At 37.0% G+C, this 13,634-nt stretch overlaps 1 protein-coding gene across 7 annotated transcripts in view; it reads left to right on the top strand.

Annotated features, from left to right (window-relative positions):
• Positions 1 to 13,634, top strand: part of strbp (spermatid perinuclear RNA binding protein) — a 69,993-nt gene that overhangs the window by 24,975 nt on the left and 31,384 nt on the right. The gene's annotated exons all lie outside the window — the stretch shown is intronic.

Below are 13,634 nucleotides of genomic sequence, written 5' to 3'. Positions count from 1 at the left end.
TGACCCACGAAGTTGACTAATACACACACAGCTTACACTGGTGAAATACATGAAATAACAACTGGAGGAAATTCCAAATTTTCAGGTTGTGCATGCGTGAGTACTTGCTGTCTTGAAAATTGTTCGCAAAATGCGATTTGGTTGCAGTCTGGAGCCTTGATATAATTGTTTTTAATGTTCTGGCAGAAGGCCATCTAGCAAACTGATATACCCCCAACCCCCGCCTTAGCCCCTTATGTCATCGTCCATCACAATGTTTCACTGTAGACATCGCCCGACCCTCGTTGTACTGCTTGAAAGTGAATAAACTAAAAAAAAGTACAGCGCATCTTTTCCATTATTATGACATATTTCTCCAGTGTTTATTTTTTTCAAATAAATGCAAATATTTTTTTTTAACATTTGCAAGAATTATTGTCATTAGTTTTACAGAATGAAACAAAAATGACTTTATATACCTATAAATGGTACATTTAGAAAAACTGAAATTAATTAAAAAATAGTCTCCTTATATTTTTACTGCATATAAAAATAAGTAATTTAAATAAGATATTTATATAAAATGAAAATAAATACAATTTAATAAAAAAATCAATGCAATAAAATATAATAATAATAATAATAAAAGGAATAAAAAGAAAGATTTCATGTGACCTTAACATTTATAGTGTCAAACCAGAAACCCAGATAAAGGTGGAATGCCCAGTGAACATACAACCCTGGGAGCAGAGAATCTCTGATAAGTCATGAATAAACAGAGCAGAGGCAGTCTAATGCATTCATTACAGAACACTCAGTGCCGGACCATGAGCACGCTCAGTAATGCAGGATGAAAGGTAATGAATATGTAAAGACGAGAGTAGTGTGTTCTGGAAATGGGGTCAGGGGTCAAAACTGCAGCTTGGAAAGGAAAGACACACACATACAGAGAGAAATGAACACATCCTTCTGTCTCGTCTGTACGGCTGGAAACGACTGCGGCCCCTGAGGTCACTGAACACTGTTAGGAATTCAGCACTTTGCTGAGACGAGCTGTTTTTCACCTCCTTACACACAGCGGTCTCCCATCACTCTCTATATACACACTGAACTCATGAGCATTGACATTAACTTTCTTACCATGTTATTGTTTTCTTTATCCTTAACAAAAAAATATGTTTTGACCAAACAACACTGCTGATGACTGAAGTCCACTTGCAACGTGGTGTGTGCAAAAAAGTGTGACAAATGATGTGAAGTCATGTGACTGACTATGTTTGATATGTTTATCAACACACGCTTTACACAATAATAGGCAGTATTCAGTGTTCAATGTGTGTTATACTGTAAGACAATATAGCTTTCCAAACATTTCCCGAGAGAGACAGGAAGAACAACGTTTCACCTCTCTTCTGTTTTGTCTGCTTTGAAGGCCTGAAAACAAAACAGAAAGGTGTTAAAAACCATGCTTGTCATCCTTTGCTTGGTTGCAGGGTGTTTAGCCATTTCCCTCACTTCCTGTGATCTCGCACATAAACCCACAGCGAGAGATGCCATAACCTCTTTATCCCCATCTGTGGATGCTTTTAAATCGAGATCCACTATTTTTTTGCTATGGTTTTTCTTCCGGACCAAAGTTGTTTCAGGTTTTAGTTTGATCATTATTACTTTTTTTCTTTTCTTTTGTATTGTTGGTCTGTATTTAGATTTTGTATGAACTTTTATTGGAAAGCACTTGGTCAACGACAGTAGTATTAAATGTGTTATAGAAATAAAGCTTGTATTGTAGTGTGTAACGCTGAGTTGTTTTACATCTTAAATATGGAAAAGGTTTATTACATTTATTCTGTCAGTCGATAGAATACAAGATGCACACGACAGAACTGATGCAAGCAACATTTCATATTTACAAAGCCGCTATAACTCCAAAACAAACAAAGAAGCGTTAAATCTCAAACTTAATTGTTATTTAACAGACAGAAAATCTATGTTAGCTTTTTGACTATTAAACCATATTTTTTACAATTCCGATTTGAAAACATAATCTGTTTATTTTTTCATGAACTTATTAATAATAGCATTGTTGATACCTTTAAAGGGATCCTCTACCCAAAAATGAAAATTCTGTCATGAATTACCTACTCTCTAGTTGTTCCGGACATGTATACATTTCTTCGCTTGAACACACAGAGATATATTCTTCTTTTGTGTTCTACAGAACCAAATAATTACTACATTTTTCTACCTACTATGGCAGTCAATGGTGCTTCAGAACTGTTGGTGCTAACATTATTCCAAAATGTCTCTCTTTGTGTTCAACCGACCCTTTAATGCTTCCTTTTCATTTTTCTAAACACTACGCCAGTAATGGTTGCCCATGAGAACCCATACTGCTGAATTCATGTTTTAGAGACTTAAAAAATTAATGTTCGAGATTGGATGGCTCAGAGGGAGATGCGCTCAAACAAAAAAAGAGAGTTAAATGAATCTGATCAAAGGAGAATGAGGAATGAGGAGATGCAACCGGGAGAGACTAGCGCTGAAATATTTACGACAGCACTTAGTCGAATTGACCGTAGACTGAATGTCCCAGTGCATTGTGCGCCATGCTTACCACTGGATAACCAAGCGGGTTGGATGGAGTTATTCAGACAGAGAGAGAAGGTTCGTGCTAATGAATTGGTGTTGTCAAGTAACATGCCCAAATTGACCTGGAATGAATGGATTCAGTGATCCGCTGCGGCTTGGCAGCTGAAGGTTATGTGGCGGATACGAGTGCACAAACCCAAACTCTTTTCCCAGATTCCACTTTTTACACAAACGCTAAAAATAAACCTTTTGAGGTTCCTGGTGATTTTAAAAAGGTGAACCTGTAAGGTTCCCCGAAGGTTGCAAAGTTTCCAATTGGAACCCAATTAAAGGTGCATTAAAGAACCAGCAGAGGTCCTTTTGGAACCCTTTTCTAGTCACCATTCAGTAGTATTATTATTACTGTTGTTATTATATTACAAATTCTATAACATGGACGCAACACCATGATTCTCCATAAAATGTTTATAAGTACATGGAAATATTTCAGACAAAACACACAATTACAATAATTTTTTTAACATCTGATTGTGATATGTATAACATAAAGTGAAATAATTATGAAATGAGGCAACCCCACCTCCCTGTATATAGGCCTATACATTTATTTAAGCAAATGAAAATGCCTATTATAATCTGCAATATATGATAATTTACTCACCATCATATTCCAAACCCTCCTGACTTTCTTTCCTTAGCAGAGCACAAGCTTTTTGACTAGTGTTTTTGTGTGTAAGTGAATTGTGACTTTGTCAGTCAGTAACATTCTTCCTAACATCAGCCAAAAACAGAGAGAACATCCATAAACGGATGTAAGCAGTGCAGAGCTGTGTAAATCCCTAAAGCTGTATGATCCTTCAGTACTGCAGGGTGACAGTTTCAGGACCACAGTGTTTTTTTTTTTTTAAAAAGTGCAATAATAAGTAATACAAACATCACACTAAAACACATTTACAATGACCCTTTGGCCATCAGCTGTCACATTGCATTGATGTAGGCTTCACTGACACCTGAGAGAAAGAAAAACAGACAAATGAATTAAATAACAATTAACTTTAACATCTAACTAACATTAACAGTAACTATAAACAATAAATCCCCTTTAAACTGATCAATTATTCTGAATAGAGAGAGAGGCAAGAACTCTGAATATAAATAATATTTTATTTACCTGTGATGGTACCTGTGAAGGAAAACTTGCTCAGCATCCCGCACGGACAAATTTAGCAGAACAGCCAAATCGTGATATAATTAACACACGTTGCCTTAACCGACAGAGTTTTTAATGTACACTTTAATCTCACTTTTCATTTGTTTTATTTTCATGTTTTCATTACGGTCTTAAGGTTGACTAAGCATTTCCTCTCAGTTCCTGCGCTCTCTGTTGAACACAAGATGTGAAATATCCCACTTCCGACCTCACAGCGTTCCAGTCAAATACTCTACAGTTTTGCATAAATTAGCTCCGCGCTAATTTCACTGCATGACTGCAAGCATTTTGGATGTGACGTCTCCCTGCGCTCCGGCTTCATTGAGCTGCTCGGAGTTCATGGGTCGTATGTTCGACTAGAAGCGCAGTATCCAATGTTATTTCCAAGTAGTAAATGGGAAGAAGCATTCAGGGTTTCATTGAATGTAGATTTAAATCTCTCTTAAATTGTTTGTGTGTTCAACATTTTTATACATTCATATTTATATATGTGTTAATGTAAGCTAAAGTAGGCTTAAATTATGATAATAAAATTACAAAAACAAAGGGTTACTTATAGAACTTATAATAATCACAAAGGTTCATAGTTGAACTTTAAAGTTCTTCTAACTCTAAAGGTTCAATCTCTTCTAAGAGTGCACATGGCGAGTTTGTGCCGCACCGTCTCGCCGTCTTCACAAACAGAACTCCAGAGACGTTTCTGAAGACATGCCCGGATCGCACGCGCATACACATCCGTGCTGGAGTGCAGCGTGCTGCCTGCTGGGTTGATTTCAGCACGAACAGATGGTGCTCATGATCCCGAGCCATGACGGCTCAAGGTTGGATGCGGCTCGACCGGCGAGCTGTCGCAGAACTCCACCCTGCGTGAGCCTGAAAAGAGAGGAGTGAGAGAGAGAGCAATGTGACCCTTATGCCGTTATATAAGGGTCATTTTAAGAGGTTGTATCATGGATAACAGGATTTGTCTGGGTTTTTATTAAATGAAAGAGTTCCATGTACCGTGTTTATTTATTTAAGGGAAGCCGCTTTGAAATGGTTTTGCTTCAGGATTGCACATGGGTTAACAGCGGGCGACCAAAAGCGTGGTGTTGCTAACCTAACTATGCTGAATAATGTGGTCACTTGCATTTTATTATTTGCATTTAGTATTTTATTTCTAGATTGAACTCTGTGAAATCTGCTGTTCGGTAACAATGCATTTGAATTGAATCTGATTTGTTAATTCGCATTGTAAATTAATAATTTGTACCATTTCTTAAGATTTTTTTAATACTTATAAATAATAAAGGTGTAATCGTATTAAATTAGTTTTTTATTGCTCCTTAACAATTGTTCAAGAATTGAAAGGAATTCCATACATCCTAAACCATAGCGTTATACGCAGCCCCATCGATATGATAATGTTTTTATTCAAGAGCTCAAAAGCATCACTGTGGTCATGCATCATCTCTTTGAGGTCTGTGTGAAGGAAACAGGACGATAAAGATGGTTCTGTCGTTCACCATAGTGTTGTGTTCGACTGGTGTTTCGGCTCTGAAGAGCCACTTTGATTTATCAGCGGGAGACAAAGTGTTGAGTTGACTTAACCCGCACGGTCAGACACAGTGTCTGCGTATATACACACAATCTCACACACATTCATATTCCATCTTATATTTTCTTTCATGTCCAGCAGTGTTTCAAATGTTCTGTGAGCTGCTCTGTATTTCTCCCACACAAATCACATTGTATTAAAAACCGCAGCAAAAGCATTAAAGCAACAATTTCTCATTTTGCATCCCACATAATAAAGAAATGAGGGTGAGAGAATATAACCACGGTGAATCATGCATCAGAAACTAAACCAATGGCCGGTGTTTGTCCACTCACGTCCCATTATGACGTCTCCATAGACCTGATCCATTCTAAAATGATTTCATATAAGCGCATGTTTTGTAAAATGGTCAGCTAGAATTTTAGCTCTTTCAAAGTGTTACCGAAGCAAACAAAGGCACAAAGCATCCTGGGAATGTTGTACTGTTGTACAAATATATGAGATTGAATTGATGTCACTTACAGTTAATGAAATGCAGGTGCCAGCTTAAGGCTACAGTTTGTAACTTAACAAAACTATATTTGCGTCCCTAACAAGGCATGATGTTTTTAAGAGCGCTAGTGCAAGTTGTTGAACCTAAAATGTAAAAGAGGAAGTGTAAAACCAGAGAGAATCTCTTGAGCTAAAATATACTTTTTTTTTAGTAATAACCTTTAGGGTTTAGTCCATTGAAGCTACTCTACCATCCATTGCATGAGACAGCCATTACACACACTTGCTGTATTTTTAATAGCCGGATAAATATTCTGCTCCTGCATTTGTTGCGTGTGTGTACTTTAGAGATTCAGAATGAAATGCTCGGTGGCAGAAGATGGATTTAGGGAGATGTGTGGATTTGTGCCTGTGTTGTCCTCAACAAAGATCATAGAGGAAATCAGTTTGATCTACTTCTCTTCATTGAACGTGGGCTACTTGGCCTGTCTTCATTTGAAGAACCCTAGCGGAACGAAACCAACCGAATGAAACCGCAGTATTGTAAATCAGGTTTATGTCTCCTCGGCTGTCAGTGCTGTGTAACCGGCTCAGTGTGTTTATTGATTTGACGTTAAATGTCTTAAGCATTTAGGAAAAAATTCTGCCTGTAAAGAAAGATTAAGATATGGTCATGCTTATTTTGGAATCTCTTGGTTTTAAAGCTAAAGTATGTTTAAAATGTTTACACTTTTAATAATGAAGGTGATGAACAATGCCATCGAAGAACCATGGTTGGAGTTTTATATTGTTTTTGTACTCAACATATCATTTGTTTTCACCTTGATTTATTTATTGTGCTTTATTTGTCTATAACATGAATGTAACGTTTTTCTTTGAATATAGTTTTCTAACCCAGTAAAGAAAAAAATGGCATATGCCTCGATATTTATTTTTATGCACATTAGGGTGGGAAAGCGTTTTACTCTTAAGACATCATTCATATATAGCATACTTTGATTCATACACTGAAATGTTGAATTATGCTTGAGAACCGTTTGCTTTGATGGATCATGCATGGACGTGTTTTTCGGTGTCATGTTATGTCATCAGAAGTTAATTGAGGAAGTGAGTCAAATGAGAAAAGAGCGAGAAAAGTGAGTCACCAAAGATGTGAAAGTAATGAATATTCAAGCGTTTGTGCAAAAATTCTGAGAAGTCTGTCAGAACGAAATGTCTTTTCCCAGGATACTTGCTAGTCTCTGCGTTCCCTCCGTAGTAATCTCTTTATCCTTGTTAGCCTCGGTTCCCTCGTTCTCGTCCCTCCAGGTTTGACCTCAAGTCAGCAAGCAGCACCCCTCCATCTTAAATATTGACATTGCGGTTATTCGGTTATTGATGGCGTCCATCGTCTCTAAGCGTGTTCAGCGTTTTCTCTCGCAGCACTGCCAAATCATCAGCAAATGTGGGAAGCTGCACTTTCATACCAGACTTTCTCTCTCATTTTCACTTGAACATAGGCCGTTTTTTATGAAGACGCCTTCTGGGATTCCAGAAAGAATCTCAAGTTCGCATCGGAGGTACAGGAATATTTCCTTAAAAAGGAAACCTCTGCATTTTATTTGTTTGGGGATGATTTGAATGTATTTTTGTTTGCACTGCGCATATCGTCAGTAATGAACTTCATACTGGCACCTTGACACATTTTTCATTTTCCTTTCAACAGACTGGTCTTTTTATTTAAGTCATCCATCTGCTTGAGCTGACAAGAGTGTTTATTTTTATTTGAGCTAAATTTACCTCCGCGAGGTGCACTGCTAGTGTTTGGGAGCATGTTAGATGAATGACTCTTAACAATTCTAAGCACTAGAACAAAATGTATAAATGTAGGGGGTTTTAACACCATAAACTGTCTTTTTGATACAACGTTGATTTTAGTGATTTGTCTTTGGTGCTGTATTTCCAGCATCTCAAGCTGTAGAGATGACGACAGAATCATTGAATATTGTCAAATCTGACTGAAACAAACACACGAATCCTTTGTTTAAAAAAACATCTGCTTGTCTGAGAAGGTCTTTAACACATCTGTGAACTAACCGTGATAGCTATGGATCATAGCAAATTTTTCCGAGCTTGATGTTTCATTTTGGCGCCATCGTGGACACACACAGTTCAGTTCGTCATGTTTTGTATAGCACCAGCATTTTCTGTAGAAATCTGAATATTTGTTAGCCAGCACACCTTAGTCTTTTAAGATTTTCTGCTTGTTGAACGTTACAAAAGTATATCTCTACGAAAAACACGTGGAGCTGAATGACGATTTATTTGTGCTTGATTCTTGTCATGCATATAAACCCAGTACTATTGTAGCACTGGTATATTGTGCAACATCAATACAATTTGGTTCTATAAAGCTACAGTATATACACTTGTTTAATGATACAATGTAGAAGTTCCTAAAGTGGCTTGCACATTGGCTTTCTAGACCTGTGCTTATGTGCATGCTTGCGTTTGGGTGTTGCACGCGTGTCCACAGGGATTGTGGGTAAGACAGCGAAGAAGCGTGTTGTTCTGCCGTGGTGCTCAAGAGTGCACGTTTGCAGGTTTTTAGAAAACTTTTTAACATGAAATCTAAAACCATCAAATGTTTATTTAGCTATTTATCACATGCAATATTTCAATTAATTATTAGATTTCTGTTTGGGCTTTTAGTTGTTTTTTGATAAATCTATTTTAATGTAAATAATCAGACCTTTGATTCCCACTGTACATAGCATGTGTGTTTAAAACACTAATAGATCCAGTTAAACAGGTTATAATTCCCCTGAGGATTTAAAATAATCCAGCTGATTGTGACTGTTAACCTAAACATACACAGCTGCATTTCCTTCAGTCGCCTTTGAGAGTTTGAAATAACATCAGGACAACACAAACATTCCCCGACTGATGGTTTGTATGTTTGGAGCAACAGAATTAACATCTGTTTACTGCACACACCCTAACTAAAGCATGTTTTCTCTGGTTGCTCAGAGTGGGAGCAGGTGCGGGCTGCCATGTTTAAGATTCATTAAGCGGGCTTTCCAATATTCAGTGTGCAGAGAAGCGTGGCGCTGATCTGGCAACCTCATGCTAATGAGACATGCCAGCGCCTCTGGCCAGAACACTTTTCCTTTTGAGGGATCTAATAGAATATTGGTGGGGAGGAAAGAAAAAACTTTGAGCACAAAAGGAGCACATGCTAAATGGTTATATACGATTTATGTGTAAATGATGTGTGACGACCCCTTATCATGTGGTACGAGCAATTACTGCATTCAATAAAATGTGTGTAATTACATCATTTATATAATATAATCTGTGTGGCTGACATAAGCATACTTTATCAGAGATTTATAAGTTAATGGTATTTGTAAAACATTTATGTCAGTTATATGCAATTTTCAGGAAAAATAATTCTGTTTGTTTATTACATTTTTATTAAGACAAAATTATAGAACCAAAATATGAGATTCTCTGAGGAGACTTTAAAAACACTTGCCAAACTCAAATGCAAATTAGATACTTTATATATAAACATTATGGATTAATTAAGGATTTGTCAAATAAATGTTATGAATGTCAAGGGAATTAATACATTTTACGAGAAATCACGTATTTTTGACCACATTACATTTTTTAAGGCTATGGTCAATTCATAGATGAAAAATGCAAAAATAACTTAATTTAAGCATTTACGTGTACACCACATTCTTAATGTTTGAAAAACGTCCTTCTACGTCATTCATTTCAATGCAAAAAACACGATTCATTAATAAGTTTAAACACTTTTTTCTTTATAAATATGCGTAGTATGCACACTTCTACATCTTGATTCTCAATCAAGGAAGTGCTTGTTTAGAGATTATAAAGGATTGACTATTGGCTCTACACAAGCTCTTAGAGAGATGTCTTATTAACGCCGATCCTTCTTCAAACCCCCCAAAAACATGAGATGAGAAGAAGCGTGCACCTGTTCGGAGTCCTTAAGAAATTTCATGTAAACCTTTTTTACACATATTAAGAAGACGAGAAGTTTTTTTGCGAATTAGTCATGATGTACGTATACGATGCGCATTAAGTCTGTGATGCAGAGTCTGTTTGAATCTCCCCCATATTTAATCAAACCCTCCGTCACCCGATCGCCCTAGAGAAGACTTTCCTCACACAGAGAGAATAATAAAAGAGAGATAATGAATGTGTGTAATAGACTGGTGCAGGGATGACGCATTTTTGTGGGCCAACCCTGAAGTTAGCGCTGCACTGGTTGCCTCGATCGACAGCCTGTACATTTTTCGGAAGATCGCAAAAATATGCTTTGTTTTTGATACTTATGCGTTTTGTCTATCAAGATGATCTTTACAAACTACCCCAATATTTGCTATTTTTTAAGCCTATATATAATCAGCAGAGGTAATAAGCTAACAGAAGGTTATAAACAGACTAAACTACGGTCGATAGCCTCCGACAACACTTTCAATCTATATTAAAAACATGTCCCCTGGGAAATCATTCCTATGTGAATGAATCTCCATCTATGTTTTTAGAGTTTTGTGGCTATGTTGCATTCGTTGTTTCGCTTTTAGCAGCTTGTTAGCAAACGCAGGTTTTTAAGACACAATAACGCTTGAGCAGGTTATAACTGATTTGTATTTTCATCGAATAAAACCATTTTTTCAACCACCGACCTTACTTTAGGCATTTAACCATAAAATCGATTTACTTTTGGGGATGGAAGTGTAAGTGCTTAAATGTTAACTAGCTTCCAGTGTTTTGCATACAAAAACACATCATCTCTGCAGTACACTTTAAGTAGCACTGAGGTGAAGACATTTTAACATTCATTTTCAAGCCTCCCCTCTTAAAGTCACTTCGAACAACGATTATCAGTTTTGGAGTCAAAATCATAGCTGCTCCTCACTAGTTCCCTGTTGTTTTAAATCTCAGGTGGAATGGTTGACTTTAATGAGCCAGTTTAATGAAAAATGACAATAAGAAGCTTCCTGTACGCTAGTGAAGTGGCGGCAATGACAATTTTCAACCGGTTTACGTGTAAAAACACTGGTAGTACAGGTGACACTGGTGTTGGGAGGTCGAAGATGCGTCCGTCAGCACGACATATTTTACTTTCAGTTTTGTATTTGCGGCAATTTGGGAACGGCTATGAATTAATGGTGGGTTTAATATCTTTCTTATTAAAAAAAGTTAATAAAAAAATTAATAAAAGAGTACATGAGTACAACACCTTACAAAAAGAATCATCACTGCACACACCATGCAAAAAAAATAAGAAACGAATATAAAAAACCTTTAAGTTTAAAAAGTAAACAAACCAAAAAATTTACAAAACGAGTAATCACAGCACACACTGTAAATAAGAAAGATGTTTGTTAAATAAATAAATAATACGAAACGAACAAGAAAGGAAAGTATTTTGTCAAATAAATGGTAAAGCACCGGCTTTTAAAATGAAAACAAACGTATCTGGCTCTTGATAACCATGCTTACATGTTCTTTGACAGAAAAGCTTTCGTCATCATCGCTCACTTCACTCTCCTTCTCACATGACAGAACTCCTGCTGCGACACTCGTTGCGTTTCTTACGCTGAAGACGGCAGACACGCAAGTTGTAGTCTGGTCTTTAACTCATTTAAGTGATTTATTACTATTGATATTCTAATTGACGGTGGGGGTCAGTCTGACAGAATTTTCCTTTTGGGGTGAACTAACCCTTCAAGCTACAGGAATAATTTGAAGACTATCATTTGCACACATCTCAAGTGAAAATGTAATATATTTTAAGAAATGTTGCAAGTGTATAACATTTAATAACGTTCAAATGACGTGTATAAAATATTCATCAAAAGAACAGATTCTAAAGATCACTTTCTAATAAAACCACATTTATCTCATGAGGTTTTATTTCTGCGTTTAAAGATTCTGCTTTTAAATCCACGAGTCAGGTTCAGGAGGGCTTGTTTATCTCGTCTATAAAGCGTAACTTTGGCAGGTGTGAGCTTCGCCCCATTATCCTGCATCAAAGTCAGACTGTAAATGTTCATCGGGTGGAAACGCTACCTCAGGGCATTCAACAAATCCAGACTCCTATTACCAGAATCCAGTTAACCCCAGGCCCCCACCCCTCGAGGACGGTAAAATAGAAAAACGATTACAGAATTGATATCGGTCAAAGAGAGTAGCGAGAAGAGATGGTGGATTTACTGTTGGCATTCAACTAAGATGAAGGTCGGTCAAGAAGCTTGAGAGAAGCTTGTCTCATTTTTTCTTGTCTTGTACAAGTCTGTAAATGTATGTGCGCTTTTGCTCTTTCATGCCGAAATATGAAGGTTAAGCGAATGATTTCGCGATCTGACCGCTGCCTTAGCCGCATGCAAATCAATAACCTCCTGCTGACTTTAACCTCAGTGATGTGATGTACAAATGCTTTTAAATTATACATGCACCAACATGAGAACTTTTTTAATTATTTCATTGTGGTTAGTCATTTATATATTGTAAGCAAGCTAAGGAAGCCTTTTATTGATGCTCAAGCAGTTTCCTCGGTGCTGTTGCAGGAAGTCTGAGTTTGGCACCATTATATCATTTCATAGAAGCCGATGTGCGACTTTCTATAGAAAATAAAAGATCTGATCAGTGCCGTTTATTGTACTGGACTTGGTAGTGTAGCAGAGATGAGTTATATTTGATGCTGTCGTAACTCATTATCTGGCTTTCTGTGAGTTTCTATTAGATGTTATGTTTAAATAGACGTCACCCGGATCATTCTGTTGGCAGTACTGATCTCTCTGAATCGCTTTGTGCACGCTGCGACTTCAGCAGATTGTGACGGAGTTTTGCTGGTCTGATAACAAGGGAGTGACAGGAGGACGCCGGCGAGCAGACTGTGAACATCTCTGTTTGGACACACACCACTGAACATTATTACAGCAGATCTTCAGGGCAGCGTTCAGCTGTGATTGCTCTGTTGGCAGCTGTGTTGGGCCTTTTACCAACTTCCTTGTTCTGTCTTATAAGGTGCTCAGAAGATAAACTGTGTCTCTGACAACTTTTTTTGTCTGGAATATAAATTATTGGGTGAATTGGGCATGAGGTGAGATTTTCTGTCAGATATTATTGTGTTGAGATGCATAAATTATGTAAATAAATGGGGAAAATATAGTAGAGGCCAAAAATTATAGGGGTTGGGGATATTTGGGCAGTATTTTTCAGAACCCTGTCAGGTTCGATTTAACCATCAAAATATGAGGTGTATGATATGGACACAACACCCAATTTTTGAGATATTTATCAAACAAAATTATCGGGCCAAAAATGTGAACTGCAGATGTTTGAAGTAATATGGGCTTTATCAGCATTTTATGGCATATTTCAATAAAGCGTATTGATGGTATTAATCCTCGCCCGTATTAATATTCAGCAGCTTGACTCAATAAGCTTTGCACGTGTTGTCATGTTTTTGAATTTTTAGTTTAGCACACCTGTGCAAGATGAATGCAAGATTAATATATGTTAATAATATATTTTGATAAAAGGCGAAGACAGCAAATTTTCAAGTAGGATATTATTTTTGGCGGTATGTTAAATAGAAAAATGTAAAATAGTTATTTTGCTGTTCAGCTAAACACTGATGGCAGTTCTTTAAAATCTGTATTTTAATCCAGAAATGCTTTTTTGGGTGGTTGCAGCTGTTCAGCTCTAACGGCCGTAATCCAGAAAATGAAATGATATCCCGGGGATATTGCATTGACGCAGGGAAAACATTTGGCTAGATAAGAGATTAAGAAAGGTAAA

This window comes from Barbatula barbatula (genome assembly GCF_947034865.1).
Source record: "Barbatula barbatula genome assembly, chromosome: 24".
NCBI classification, from domain to species: Eukaryota; Metazoa; Chordata; class Actinopteri; order Cypriniformes; family Nemacheilidae; genus Barbatula; species Barbatula barbatula.
The sequence above is the reverse complement of the archived record's forward strand: the minus strand, read 5'-3'. Positions and strand labels throughout refer to the sequence as shown.